At 48.2% G+C, this 13389-nt stretch overlaps 1 protein-coding gene across 3 annotated transcripts in view; it reads right to left on the bottom strand.

The window, feature by feature from the left end:
* The window catches only part of CGN (cingulin), a 2193661-nt gene that overhangs the window by 2086627 nt on the left and 93645 nt on the right, over positions 1 to 13389 (bottom strand). Inside the window, exon 1 of one of the 3 annotated variants that reach the window (XM_069650476.1) lies at positions 1183 to 1203. The exons of the other annotated variants lie outside the window; for them this stretch is intronic. The gene's annotated coding sequence lies outside the window, so the exon portion shown is untranslated. Of the gene's footprint in view, positions 1 to 1182; positions 1204 to 13389 lie in introns of those variants that run through there. 3 annotated transcript variants of the gene reach the window in all.

The raw sequence follows: 13389 nt of genomic DNA, 5'->3' as shown, positions 1-13389 counted from the left end.
TCAGGGAACCGTTCCAAATGCGGACACGGACTTCCCAAGCCAAGAACAGAGTGGTGCGTTGTCGCACTCCTGTGCTTTCATTAGAGCCTGGGGCGTGTCCAGGAAGTAACCTTGGCATTCATGTACCAGAGTTTAGGATTTGGAAACTTGCTAAAGTAAAGCACTGCCGGTAAAAACAAACAGGGAAGCAGCGAATGGATTGGTCTACAACTATTTAGCCATGTGAAGTGTCTAAAGCCAGCGGTAAAACAGGCCCCAAGGCTCCAATGTGTGATGTTGTGCCGTTTTAAAGAATAACTAGTCCATGCTAAGGGCTTTTGCTGACGTCACATGGTTGTGACCATGTAACCAACGTAATAAAGGATGAGAGGTTTCCCATTCAGTCAGATCCATCAGACTCCTGTGTTTACTACAGTCCTGCGCCAGCACAGCCAGCGAGGCAGACAGGCCTGCCCTGCAGAGCCCTTCATCAAGTTAGAACCCCTGCGAGCGGCAACGCTGCCGCCTGGTATCCAGCAGAGCCCCTGCGCGGCAACTCTACCCACTGTTGTTCTGTTCTTTGTTGCAGAGCCCCTGCATGGCAACTCTGCCGAGGGGAGGCCTGGGTGCGCCAAGGCCTTGGTGTGCCCGCGTCACCATGGGCTAACAGGGTGATCCCTTGTAGCATCCTGCATTCTATGTTCTTTGTTCATACTTCCATCACCGTGCTGTAGAATGTAGAACAAAGAACATAGAATGCCAAGAGAAAAATGCAGATTGAAAATAGTTCACTAGAGTGCTGTTGATAGCCGGTGGCCAACTTATGAACCTATCTTTCTACTGCATATATGACCATGGAGATTATTACAGTGGCGACGAGGATGGGATCCTTCTGAAAGGCAGTCCCCCCCCCCCGACCAGTAGCCGTTCGCCTATACAACATTCAACTGTATTACCGAGGCGCAAGAAACATTGCAGCCCCAGACGTTTCCCAACAGGAAGGACCAGCACACCGAAGTGGAAGGTGCCGGAGTGCAAGTGTCACACCAACAAGGTGCAAGTGTGTGTGGACCATTTCAACTGCCCTACTACATCGGTACAGAGCCTCTGAGTGTGCTGTCTCACTTGGGACATTGCTTAACTGACACTTTATGGTGTTATTTTTCGCCAAACGTATTTTAATTTTAAATTTGGTGCCCCAACCTTACTGCAGCGTGCAGCCGTCCCCATTTGACTGCGCGAGCTTCGCCAACGCCGTAGCCATCAGCAGAGCTCGACCGGCTCTCCAAAGGCGTAGTGACGCGACGCCCAAGCAAGAGTAAAGGACCATCCTGCATCCAAATTGCGTGCCGCCGTTTCGTTTCCCCGGCAACCAGGCGCGTTCATATATTAGCAACAACACAATTGCTTTACTGCAGCGTTTTTGCAGCAATTAAACACAATGGCCTTTTGAAAAAAGGTCACAATTTACATGAAACGCATTAAACCCAAGTTTATTTAGAAGACAAACAAAGCAACTGCATGACATTTGTGAGGAAATTAAAGAAAAGGAAACAGTTCCCTCATCGTCACTATATACTGAGGATTGCATAACAAGTAGAAGAACAAGTGGAACCATGCCAATGTAAAACGAAAATTCAGTGCTAAGTAAGGAATGTACCAATCCAAACAAGACATTTCAAGAAACCCTATTGTCACTACACCAGTGTTCTACAATACTGCCGATATCAATTATTGATACTTCGCTCAAGTGTGCTATGGATACTTTGCTGAAGTGTACTACACAATAGCATCATCCACAGCCAAGACAGCATAACTCTAGTAACATCAGTGGTTTTAATATAGAAGGACTCATCCACTGTGTGAACAATTCTGTGAACCACACCTGGCATCCTGCAACAAACCATGCAAGGAATATAGCCACCAAACTATTTCCGGGATACGAAGGGTGAACCAGCCGTGCCCTGGAAACGATGGAAAAAACATTTTGATCATTATGTTTTTGCAGCTCATGGTTTGAATTTTGCCAGTGAATGGAAAACATGCTTACTAATACACTGCCTAGGCAACGATGGGCAGGAACAATTTGAAAATCTTCCTCCCCTGTCTTATGAAGGATTATTACCAGGTTACTCACCGTAGTGACCACCTTACTCCTAATCCATAGTCCCCTTTCCTCCATACTTGTGGGACATCTCTCTGTCCTGTGGGACGGGACCGGACCAGAGCACTTTGTAAAAAGCATCCACATTTTTTTCAAAAATGTGTCCCTCCTCTCTTTCCTGCACGTGGCCCGGCACGCGGCCGTAACCCCGCCCACCTTGGCTTCTCATCGCCCATCAGTCCTTTTCTATCGCAGGGTCAAAGACCCATTAGCAATAACAGAGGAACCTTATTAGAGGGGATGGCGGGCGGGCGTATGGAGGAAAGGGGACTATGGACTATGAGTAAGGTGGTCACTAAGGTGAGTAACCTGGTAATACTCCTACGTCCCGTCCCCTTTCCTCCATACTTGTGGGAGATTCCCAAGCACTGCTTACAGGAACTTTGGGTGGATGGAAATACCCCTTACTGAAACAGGTCCTTTAGCACAGCCTGACCAAACTGAGCGTCAGCTCTAGAGCTCATATCGAGGCAGTAATGCTTACAGAAAGCAGATGGGGAGGCCCAAGTAGCTGCTTTAGCGATGGACTCCCAGGGAACATATTTCTGAAAAGCAACCGCGGCTGCCTTGCCCCGCACCAGGTGTGCATGGATACCTTTAGGAGGTTTCAGCTTTTGGACGGTGAAAGACTCCGTGATACAGGCCGCAATCCATCTGGAAATAGATGCCTTAGACGCCGGCCTGCCCTGAGGGTTACCGAAGGTCACAAAAAGTCGAGAATAACTCCGAAGCTCGGAAGTCCTGTCCAGGTAGAACTTAAGAGCTCTTTGGACGTCAAGACAGTGTAGACCCCTTTCAGCCTCCGAGGCAGGGTTCGGAAAAAAGACCGGAAAGGAGATCGACTGATTCAGATGGAATTCGGTCACTACCTTTGGTAGGAAAGCCGGGTTTGTCCGAAGAACTACCTTGTCCTTCTGAAAGACCAAGAAAGGATGCTCCACCGACAATGCCTGGAGCTCGCTCACTCTCCTCGCTGACGTAACGGCGACCAGAAAGGACACTTTCCAGGACAAGTACTTGATGTCAACCGTAGCCATTGGCTCAAAGGGTTTATGGCACACGCGCTGTCAGGACTACAGTTAGATCCCAAGGCGGGTGCAGACTACGAACCAGAGGGTAGAGGCGTAACAAGCCAGCAAAATGTCTCTTCACCACCGGGTTAGTTAGGGAATAAGAAAACAGGTCGGTAGAAAGGTAAGCGGGAACCGCTGAGAGATAAGTCCTGCAAGACTGAACATGAACCCCTGACTCTGCTAGGGAGGATACGAAGGACAGCACCGTGTCAATCGTTGCCACCCTCGGATCCAACTCTTTCTCCAAACACCAATGACAGACCTGAGCCATTTACTCTTGGATTGAGATCTGGTCGAGGGTTTCCTGGCTGCCTGGATAATGCGCATGTTATCCGCAGACAAACTAAAATGCTCTAAAGACTTTAACTCAGGCACCATGCCGCCAAGCTGAGCGATTGGGAGAAGGGGTGCCACATCTGTTGTTCCCCTTGGTGAAGAAGATCGGGAGTTAGTGGTAACCTGATCGGCGGATACACCGACAGTTGTTGAAGTTCTGAGAACCAAAACCTGGCCGGCCACCAGGGGGCTTTGAGTAGAAGGGAACAGTTCACAGAGTTCTTCAACTTCCAAATTGCTTGATGAACTAGGGGCAGAGGCGGGAAGGGAATCTCGAGAGCATCCCCCAGAGAGGAGGCTCCCAGCCCCCCTCTGGAGGCGTACTGAGGAAGCTTCTTGTTTACCGCCGTGGCGAAGAGGTCCACCTCTGGTGTGCCCCAATGCGAGAAAATCCATGAGAGGACCTCCGCCTTCAACTCCCACTCGTAGCTGACCACTGTCCGCCGGCTGAGGGCATCCGCTGTGACATTCACCTGGCCCGGGATGTGCACTGCAAGCAGCCAGACCCCATGAAGCACGGCCCACTCCCAAATCTGGATGGACAGGTCCACGAGAGGGGGAGACTTTGTTCCCCCTTGCTTGTTTATGTAATACATCGACACCACATTGTCCATGCGTATGCGGACCACCTTGTTGGCAATGAGCGGTCTGAATGTCTTGAGCGCCAGAAAGATTGCCAGAAGCTCCAAATTATTTATGTGCAGGAGCTTGTCCTGAGGTGACCAGAGGTCCAAGACCTGAAGAAGATGTAACGTCGCACCCCACCCCAAAAAGGAGGAGTCCGTCGTGATTGTCACCATGGGGGCTGGGTCCTGAAACCCCGCGCCCACTGACAGGTTGCTGAGAGATGACCACGAATCCAGGTCCACTCTCATGGAATCCGGAATCATTATCCGCTTGGAATCCGGGTCCACAGCCTGACGCCAGGAACACCGAAGAGCCATCTGGGTCTGTCTCATTTTGAGACGGGCAAGAGGAAGAGCCAGTACACACGAGGCCATGAGGCCCAGAAGCCTCTGGAACCACCAGGCCGACATGCTCTCCGTCTGCGCAAACATCTGACACGTGGCCAACAGATCCGCCATTCTGTCCCCGGTCAGATACACTCGGCAGTCGATCGTGTTCCAACGAAAACCCAGGAAGATCAGGTCCTGTGAGACCATCGTGGAGGATTTCCACCAGTTCACCGACAGCCCGAGCTGAGGCCAAAAGGAACCACCCGAAACTGGAAGTGCTTCTCTCCCAAAGAGAAACAGAGGTATCTCCTGTGTGGGTTCCAAATCAGGATATGCATGTATGCATCCTGAAGATCCACCACGCTGAGCCAATCGCCCATCTGCAAAGAGGAGCGAATCTGGCCGGGCGTGATAATCTTGAATTTCTCTTGGGGTAGGAAAAGATTGAACTGGGAAAGGTCTAGGATGGTGCGCAGGCCAGCCTGGTTGGGTTTGGGCACCGTAAACAGCCGGAGTAAAAGCCCTCCACTTGCTCCCCAAGGGGAACGGGTTCCACAGCTCTGAGGTGCAGAAGTTTCTGAACCTCGGCCTTCAGGGAGGGTGAGCCCGACAGCTGAAAAGGAGCGTTGAGGGGTGGGGTAGGGGGTAGAGGTAAGCGGAAGCCTGCTCGAGCGACTGACAAGACCCATCTGTCTTCTGTGATGGTCTAGTAAATCAAGCAATTAGAGCTAGAAAAGTCCTCCGTTTTAGGGGGCTGTGTGGCTGAGGACCAAGTGCAAACATGTAAATACAGGAATGCCACGAAGGACAGCTACCCGTCTACACACGTGCTAGGTGTGTCTAGTTGCACCAAGTGTTAACAATCATGTCGGTCAATAGATCCAGACAGGACAAAATAGAGATAGACCTATTTTAATTAGTACATGAAAAAACTCAACACGTTAGAAAACAACAATGGATTTTGTTTACACAGAACATAAAAACATGTTGTGGAAATCAACATTTTTGCCTAACCAAAAAACAACAACCACAGTTGCCATATTTAGCACGTGTGTAGGCAGGTAGCTGTTCTTAGTGGCATTCCTGTATTTACATGTTTGTTCTGTGATGGTCTGCCACGCCTCCCAATGAGACGCAATGCGTCCTCCCACCGGGGTCTTGTGCGAGTGTGGAAAACCCTCATTTGGCAGGCTTATCGGTGGCGGTGCTACCTGAACCTGATGAGGAGGCTGAGGAGCGGGAGAAAAACTGCGTACGCTGTTGTCTACGGCGGTTATTCCCCGCAGGAGTATCCACTCTGCGATATTTGCGGTCGAGGAAGCCCCTAAAACCAGAGCAAGGTCGACTTTGCGACAACGGCCTCTGGGATTTGAAAGGAGCTTTAACCAGAACAGACAATGATTTAGCCGTCTGAGTGCTATCCTTGGTTTTGGTGAGCTCTACATCAATAGAAGAGTGAAAAAGCTCCTTACCATCAAATGGAAGGTCCAGTACCTTGTCTTGCACTTCCTTCGAAAACTTAGTGGCATGCAGCCACGCTTGCCGCGAGGCATCAACCCCAAGCATCAGGCCCCGAGCCAAGGTGTCTACGTGATGAGCCGCAGCCTCCAGGAGAGCCTGGGCCAAGACCCTGGCATCGGAAAGGCCACCTCTGAAATCTTCCAACTTCTCGACCGGAATGTGCTCCTCAAACTCCGACAGACCTTTCCACATCCGCAGGTTTGCTCACGCCAAAATCAATTCTGCATTGGCCTGCCTGAGCTGCAAGGCCGAATTGGCAAAGATTTTCCTCCCTAGGGAGTCCAGGAGCTTGTCCTCCTTTCCCAAGACCTGAGTAGCTGTCGCGGAAGAGGATGCTGCAGGTCTGGATTGCAACGTAGCCGCAGCTACCACTGTGGAGGAGGGAGGCGGACAAGACGAAAAGGCCACTTCTTCCGAAGAATGCAGCCTGTACCTCGCGTCAATCTTTTTATTGACAAAAAGTCCCGAGTGTGGCTTTTCCCAAACTCTTCGGACCTCGGCCAGAACGTCCTTCTGCAGGAACAGGCCAGTACGCTCCAAGGGAGACAAGGTGAACTCCTCAGAAAGCACACCCTCCTGCGGAGCGGGTGCCTCGGGGGTTCCAGTTCATTTGGTCGAAAACCAACTGATCGAATGCCATTTGATCGAGTCAAATGGTCGAAAAAATTGTCGATTTTTTATTTTTAATTTTTTTTATGGGGGGGATTCCCCCAGTCCCCTTTTTCTATATTATTTTTTTTTTACCAAACAAAACTAAAAAAAAAATATATAAATAAATAAAAAAATGCAACCATTTTTTTTTTCCGACCATTTGACTGGACAGCGCCTCTGGCACCGGAACATCTAAGAAACTCATCATGTCCAGCACCCGGTCATGGAAAGCTCTGATAGAGCGGGGGAGGTCCTCGTTGTCCTGATCGCCTTGAGGGTCATCTGACAGGTCAGGATCCTGCTGAGCCGTGTCAGGCACTGCCTTGTCCACTGGAGACAATGGTCGCAAAGGCGGAAGAGCAGGGGGAGGCACCATGGGCAAGGGATGCGCCGACGGAACCACCGGAGGAACAGACGCAGGTGGACATATCTCCTTGAAAAGCCCTTTGAAATATTCCCTCATAAGGTCGGTGCGCATAAGCGCTTGAAATTTACCGAAAAAGGCGTCCTCAGGAGATGGTTTCGGAACCTGAGGAGGCCTCTCATGAGGTGGACAAATCCAGGGACGTAACGGAGAAGGGTGCCACACCGGCCCCTCCACCGACGTATCAACATAAATCAAGGGAGCCGCCCCAGCAGGCAACGAAACATGGTGCGGAAGAGGCATCCAAGCGTTCCAATCATAAACCGGCCGGTAAGGATGAGCACAAGGGACCTTAGGTTCACCCAAAGGACCGAACCCTACACCAGGGGCCGATGGCGTAGTTGTAGGGGTAGTACCGAAAATGGCCGCCGTGGTTGTGGCGGGAATGGCCGCCATTTTGTCCTCATCTTCGGGGAACTGCGGCACGTGAGGAAGTGAGGCAGGGGTCTCCGTCGATGGGTTAGGGGTCTTAATTTTAGCCTTAACGTAAGGAACCTCGGCAGAGCCGGTACTATGAGGCCTGGAATGTTTCTGCGACATACCAACCGCCAACTGAGCCTTCGAAGGAAGGGCCTCGGCACTGCCGGTAAAAGAAGAACCTTTCTTCTTTGCCCCCTCAACAGACCTGGTGTCACCACAAGAGCGGGAATGGTGAGCAACCGCTTTCATCGACATTCAATTGCCCGGCCCCTCAGAACTGTTGGTAGCCTTAGCCTCTGTACGAGGGACCTCTGACCTAGGCCAGGTAAAAGCCTTATCGGCATGGGCCTCGTTTTTGAGGGAAACCGAAAGAGAGGCCTCAGAGCAAGCTTCGGTACCCCACGACTCAGTAGAACTGGGCCTACAAACAGCCCCCACAGGAGGGGCCTCGGAGCGTACTCCGGTGTACACAGGCCCCTTATGGAGACCCTCTGAGAAAACTCCGGTAGAATCATTAGGCCCGACAGGCACCTCAGGACGAACCTCGGTAACAGAGCGAGCAACGCCCCTCCCGGCCCGAGAGGAACCTGGGAAGGTATCCCCCGGTCGGGGTGCTCTGAAAAGTAAAGAACTTACTGGGCGCTTCTTCTTCTCGTCGATGAACGCCTGAAAATGAGAAGGAGGAGTTTGTCGGAACACCTCCTCCCACCTCTCCAACCGACGTTGAAGTGCCCGGACCGAAAGGGAGTCACAGTAAAAACAGGAGTCCCAACGGTGTTCCGGACCCAAACACTCTAAACAAAGAGGATGGGGATCAGCCCTCGCGAAGCACCGGTGACACGCGAGAGCCAGAGAGGAAAACATGGAAGAAAATCTTCTGAGGATGCAAGTGCGTCCGGCCCCGATCGTGTGGAGAAAAGGACTTATGGGCGATGGGCATGGCGGAGCCAAGGTGGGCGGGGTTACAGCCGCGTGCCGGGCCCCGCGCAGGAAAGAGAGGGGGGACAACTTTTTTAAAAAAAATGTGGATGCTTTTTACAAAGTGCTCTGGTCCCGTCCCACAGGACGGAGAGATGTCCCACAAGTATGGAGGAAAGGGGACGGGACGTAGGAGTATCAGGGCTTACAGAATACGGAAAATAGATTAAAATGTTAGATCAACATTATGAAAATCTGTGAGCATTATTCTTCAAAGATATCATTTCGGCAAACGAAAACAAGAAGCTGGAGAGACTGTGGAGCAATGTATTATGGCCTTACGTGGTTTGTCCACTTCATACGAGTTCAGAAACAATTTGGATGAGAGACTAAGGGATCAATTTATGTTAGAATGCAATGATAGCAAAATGAGGGAAGCACTGGTCAAAAGGCAATCCATCCATAGAAGAAGTTCTTAGAGTTTCGTATTATCAGTTTTCCCACATAATTGGTAAACCTTTCAATAGTGCCTGTGTTCCAGGTAATTTGGTTGCCCCCACAATTTGTGGGCAAATCAGAAGGAGCTTGCACTGAATTGTTTCACAACACACAACAGCTCTGGTCAGCTACCTTCGTTGCTAGTGTCCCGTGTGAACAGATACCAGTACCATTGCTATAATTTATTTTCGTTTCTTTGCCACACAATGGCAACAATGATGCCCTACCTGTACGAGCCAGAGTATTCCAAGGAGGAATTACTGGAAAGAGCAAGCTCTGTAGACGATGGGGATTTGGACAACAGTTGGGCGGACGTTTCAACAGATGAAGAGCCTGGGCCTAATAGCATGGACGGTGTTTCCACCTGGTGCACCTGCAATCGGTGCGCGCTAATGCCAACCGAGGTGGAGAACTGCTGCTGCCGAGAAAACTCTGGATGCTTGTCCTACATATCGCAAGGCGATCCACAGCCGCAATGCGTTACCGAGCTGCCAGACTTCACGGCAGTCTGCCTCACACGGTCCGTGTTGAGGATTTTGATGGTTCTTATGCACAAACTTAGCGCAACAGTTCACCCTCGTAATCCAAGCAACGAGTATGTGTAGTCTGGTTGTGATGTCAGTTAGGCCACCACTATTTCACGGTTGTCCCCTATATTCTCGTAACTTCAAGATATCATTGTCATATCCGTTTAGTCTTGTAATTCTCTAGTAATAGTCGCATAAAAGTCGTTCAATATTGTGCAGTGTCTAGTTAGCATTTGTCCAGGCAAAAATGCCATTGTATACAAGAATTGTCATTGACAACTAAGGTTTAATACACTTATCTTGGTCATTTAAAAACAGATTATATCTTTCTTTCATAGGTGGTACCGGCTGGTGGCCTATCGTTCGTACACATGGTGGCTTCATGGGAGGCTTAGACACCCATTCGAGTAATACCTGCCGGTGTCGTTGGCGCCATTAGACAAACTTTCCCCAGCGACAGTGGTCAGTACAGGGGATTTTTCCCTCGCCGAGCTGCAACCGGACCTTTACAATGTGTAGTATTTTTGTGTCATCAAAACAAGAAACCAAATAAAACACAACATATTTTTTATCTATGGTTGTTTAATTTTTTTAGTGAATCAGGTGTGTCTCAATTCAGCAGTGTTCCGGTGCCTTGTCTGCACGCCTCCCGGCCCATCCATCTCACCCCCCTCTATCAAAGGCAGTTCGCACCAGTAGATGTGCGCTGCCATGGAGGCTATCAGGAGCGCAAACGGACAAGGTGCCAAACAGCATGTACACTTCAAAATGTATCCCACGCTCAGGGGCCATTGCTCACATGGCCTCCTCAGACCCTGTGTCTCCAGGCAGGCCTCACCTGAAGCAGACCGCACCCCTGCAATGTACATAATACCAAAACATATACACGTCATTCATTCACAAGCACACCCCTTTTTGTTATTCTCTATAGACCACTGGATGTTTACCATGAGAACATCTTTGAGCACTGCAAGTCAACTCGTGAACGTGCTACTCTGTGACCGCTTCAAGTGAACTCGTCAGTGTGCTACCTGTGAACATCACCCTGTTCTCCTTCCACTAATTACTCCGTTTGCTGAATCCAACTGTTTGTTGGTCAAGGTAAGGACATGTATCCTAATCGAATTGCATCCTTTGCGGGCCGTGCCTATAGTACAAGCAAGTTTCATTTCCGTGCATGATAGAACATTCAAGGGACGAGTAACATGTTCTGATTTTCAACACATCAATGAATCGTTTTTGAAATTTATCCTATTATACAGCTGCACTGGTTTTGCTGTGGTGCCCAAAAGAAAGCGTGCATCGAAAAATGTATGGTCCAATTCATTCTCTCTCACATGCACATGCAAAATAACTTTCTAATACTGTTGACCTTTATTTTGCAGAATTTACAACAATGCCTGCATGTGCTATTTTCGGTTGCCCTTCGAAGACCCATGACACATCCGAAGGCATTACAATGCATGCATTTCCTAAGACTGTTGATCGAATAAGAGAATGGGTCAGACGTTGTGGATATCCACTGGAAGACCTTGAAAGTAGAGTCAACCAAGTCTTGGAGGACAAGAGGGGTCATCGATACCGCGTACGACACATCTTGTACACAAAGAGGAATCAACCGAGAGCAACTCGGACATTGCTCCCAAACGCTATTCCGACTTTACTCGTGAAAATGCCGCCACAGGTGAGTCACGCTGCATTATTTGGCTTTACGCCTGTATTTTCAGTGTAAATGCCACTTAGAGTACTTTCCATATTTATGTGATTGAATAGCTGCTGAAATAATGAGTTTTTTGCTAAACATCAGTACTTGTTTTGTAGAACCAACATAGAAAAATTATTTATGGGGACGGATAACAATGCTATATTATGCGTTTCAATAAGTGTAATTTTCTAGTATTCAGTCTCCTTACATGCCATTTTGTAATGTTTGAATTTCTAAAATCGAATAATACTGTCCCTTTACCACTCCATTACTATCCACCGAATATGAAGGAAAAAGATTCAACATCCACGTGTTGCCTGGAGTTATCAACTACTTCGAGCGCGTATCAGGTAATCTTACGTAGCTATTCTGTTCCAGACTGGTTTTATGCACGGAATTCTAGATAATGTGATCATATTTTTGCAACGTATGATTGCATTACACAATGTTTCTTTACCACTTTACTGTTGATAAGTACCTTTGTCGTCTTTCCAAACTGTGTGTACCGTTTCCAATCTTTTCGACCTCAATAATGAAAGTACTGTGTTTCAGGGAGATGCTGAAGCGTCCACTACAATGCGAACACCACTCCTAGTAGATCCGGTGTCAGAGGTATGGATCTTCATAGCTCAATAGGACGAGATAATAAGATCATATTTTCGCAACCTATCATGGCATTGCACAATGTTTCTTTACCACTTTACTGTTGATATGTACCTTTGTAGGCTTTGTCCCGTTTCCAATCTTTTCGACCTTACTAATGCAAGTACTGTGTTTCAGGGAGATGCTGCAACGTCCGATACAATTACATTATCCATTGCGGTTTTCCCGGAAACAGACCATACAGTTGCTCCAGAGCCAGAGGTATGCGCATTGACAGTACCATCGAATAAAAGAAAGTTGGTCTAATTGGATGTGTAATGCCAATGACTCATTTTAAATGGATACTATTTTTTGTAGGGATGTATACAAGATCCGTATATTGAACCGGAGGAACGTGTATCAGAGTCGGTCCACCAGTTTGCTGATGTTAGAGTAAAGGTTTCAAAGAAAAGAAATAAAAATAAGGTTAGTTATACACACTTTCTATTGTTGGCAAAAGTTTTGTGCTAATGCCTTCATTGTATGCTTTTTTTCATGTGAATTGTACAACACTGTATGTTGTATTTAGACTGAACATCCCTTTTCCTATCTGTTCTGTAGTTGCCCAATCGAGTACGGACTATGCATACACAGACAGCGATACAAATGACAGATGCTGCTTGCCAAACTGTTTTCACCATGGAGGAACTATTCATTGAGGCGCGTCGTGTCTATGTCCAATGGCCAGAAAATGAATTTAATAAGACCGGCGATTCCAGCAAAGTGTTCTTGGACCATTGCTACAATGCACCTGCTCCGTCAGAGGAAGACGCAATTGAATTTATAGAAGATAGTTTTACATTATTCGATGACCACATGACACAATCGACACTCGCCAAAAAAATGCCCCCCAAAAAACAGTCCACATTGATGTTTTCTCCTATCCATCGTCAAGTAACAGATGTTGATATGACAGAAACTGAAGCATCAACACTACTGACCGACCAAACAGACAAAGATAATCGACTATAGTGTGTCCGGTTTGGTTGATATGTCCACAACGGTTCAGTCTGAAACAACAGTGTTGCCAGATGACAGTATAATAAAAGAGGCTAAATACATAGCATTCGTCAGCAGCTTGATGGAGATTCTAAAGATGCTGAATTGAGTGCATTTAATGAGAGCGGACGCTTGTGGAAAGTAACGTGAGCGTGACTAGTCTAACACAAGGCAGTAACTTGAAAATACATGCCACCTGTGAAAAGTCACAAAGCATTTTCATGGTCAGCTCAACCGATGCTGGGGAAACTGCCAGCTGGCAATCTTCTAAGTGCAGCAGCTTTACTTTTCAGTGGCTCTAGTTTCACAAAGTTATCGAGTTTTTCAGTTTGTGGGAATACATTTCATTTCTAAAACGCAATACTACAAATACCAACGTGATTATCTATTCCCTGCCATTAGTGAAGCTTGGAAAATTGGCTATTGAAACTACATTCCCCGACAAACGGTTCGGGCTAGCCGGCGATGGACAGTGTGACAGCCCCAGATTTTCTGCTAAGTACTACACCTACCATCTTCAGGACATGGAAAGTAAGAAAATTGTGAGTTCGGTGGTCGTGCAGGTGTCCCAATGTA

This window comes from Ambystoma mexicanum, chromosome 1p, assembly GCF_040938575.1.
Source record: "Ambystoma mexicanum isolate Mex_15411 chromosome 1p, UKY_AmexF1_1, whole genome shotgun sequence".
In the NCBI taxonomy this organism is placed as follows: Eukaryota; Metazoa; Chordata; class Amphibia; order Caudata; family Ambystomatidae; genus Ambystoma; species Ambystoma mexicanum.
Note: the sequence above shows the minus strand (reverse complement) of the source record. Positions and strands in the feature narration are given on the sequence as shown.